We start from the raw sequence: 2,458 nt of genomic DNA, 5'->3' as shown, positions 1-2,458 counted from the left end.
ATTATATCAAAATGAGTGTCGTTATTTATTACCACGCAAACTCGCAACCGTATAAACTAATTATCTTTCATCAACTGAATTCGTTAACGATGAAATTGCTTAAATATCATCAAATTGCTGTTATAGTTTGGTCAATGGAAAATATATGGATTAGGTACGTTTTGATTGTTAGACTATCTTGTGTGCGTTTATACAATCCTTCACTATGAGACCTAGACAATTTATATTCCCTTAATAAAACTGACATATTTTATCATCATTTAGTAGTTAATGGAAAATATATGGATTAGGTACGTTTTGATTGTTAGACTATCTTGTGTGCGTTTATACAATTGTCCTTCACTATTTGACCAAGACAATTTATATTACCTTAATAAAACTGACATATTTTATCATCATTTAGTAGTTAGGTTATGTAACGTACTGACTAATACGTTTTTATAGTTCCTTGTATCACGCGTCAAATTATGATTACTTTTTATATTAATACATTCACTTCTAATTTATTGTCTTGTATATTATTTTTTCTAAATTTATAATTGTACCTTACCATCTTTATTAATATTTATAATTATGCTTGATAATATTATACACTTCATTTCTCTTTTTCTTTTTTCACAAAATTCGCAAAAGCATATATAAATCTCCTTCAATGTTATGTAATCATGTAAAAATATCATTTAAGATAAATATTATTATATCAATTCTAAATTATGTGTGTAATGCAATCACCGAGTTAAAAATTTTGATCGACTAAAGATTAACTTATGATGAAATTCATAGCTTATTTTAAAGACATACTATTTTACGTTTGAAATTAAATGGAATTTTGATAAGTGCAGCTGCATGTTATGCAAGCTTCTAATTTGTAGACACGCTTGTAATTCGTATTCATTTTCCTATGATGCTCGCTGTACAAAAACACATGCAATATTGCATGCAATTAGAATTTGGACAGCTATGCGTTGGCCGATGCGTTTCGCCCAACGCGACTGATCGCTGAATAATGTAATTGAAAACTAACGACGCGCGGACCATTCCGTTTAATCGGCTCATATAAATAAATCATATGGACCGTGAATATAGCGCGCCGATATTTCAGAATTGCACACGGGTATATAATTTTAGTCACGTGGTCGTTAACGATTCAATCAAATAGCGATACTTATCGGCTTTCCCCGAGAATTAATTAAACCGTTAAAAATTCATCGCTATCAATCGACTTACAAATGCGTTTGGGAATTTCGTTCACTTGCACATTCTATGAAATGCTCAATAAAATTTCTCTGAAACAGCTGCTGACGTAGTGCCATATTGCTAAATTTACTACCAAAAGCATTGATGTATAATTTAAGGAAATATATTATATATACATATATATATATATATATATATATATATATATATATATATATATTCTTTATATATTTCCAAAACTATAATGCAACTCCTTAGATTACTTTTATAAAAATAAAACGATACGAGTGATATCTTTTACAAACAATAGTATATTTTGTCAAGTAATAGAATATTATTTTTATTTAATATTACTCTCTCTAGAATACTTTCTTTTAACAAGAAATTGCTAAATAAAACTCAATTTTAAATCTTTGCAGGCTAATGAAAAATAATTATCACATAATGACGAAATTTTTTTAGTGTGCCAATGTGTATTTACATATAGGTCCACATATATCATACATGTTTGACTAGTACATTAGACAAAATTATACAACCGAAGATAGAGACTAATCATGCTATGACTCGCACGGATGACGTAACACATCTTTCTGTATGTTTATTCTGTGATTACGATCGTGTGTATTAACTTCCTGAACCGAGAAAAATAACGAATAAATTGTATATCAGAAAACGAAGTATCATTTCTTATGTAAAAATTCTTGAGCTTGTGTGAAGATATCATGAATAGGCAAATTGCTTATTTATCATTTGCGTGTAGATAATTAATTGAGTCGAACAATTTTTTTCTTTTTATCCATTCTTTTCTTTTTATCTATCACGTGTTATAAATTATAAGACAATATAGACAAATTGAAAGTATTCATAAACATACTTGTGATAAGTAATCTTATCACTAAAATGTACTCTTTAAATTATTATCGTTCTCACAATTATGTAATACATTAATTGCCAATATAAAAAATTATATAAACCCATCTAAAGAATATTTTAACTTATATGTGATAATGAAAAGTAATTTTCATACTTTGAAAGTATATAATTTACTTTCACTATATTATATTCCAAGTTTACATAAAATGTTCTTTCATAACATGCGTGGTTCGTATACTGAAAATCACCGGAAATTCTTACGACAGATGGCAAATAATAGTTTAATGATTTTTTTATATCCCGATGTTTCAACATACCATAATATTTTTTGCTGAATTACATAAACTATCATAAAATTCAATGAATCAAAATTAGTATATATATA

Source organism: Formica exsecta, unplaced genomic scaffold (assembly GCF_003651465.1).
Source record: "Formica exsecta isolate Colony F162 unplaced genomic scaffold, ASM365146v1 scaffold233, whole genome shotgun sequence".
Classification (NCBI taxonomy): domain Eukaryota; kingdom Metazoa; phylum Arthropoda; class Insecta; order Hymenoptera; family Formicidae; genus Formica; species Formica exsecta.
Note: the sequence above shows the minus strand (reverse complement) of the source record.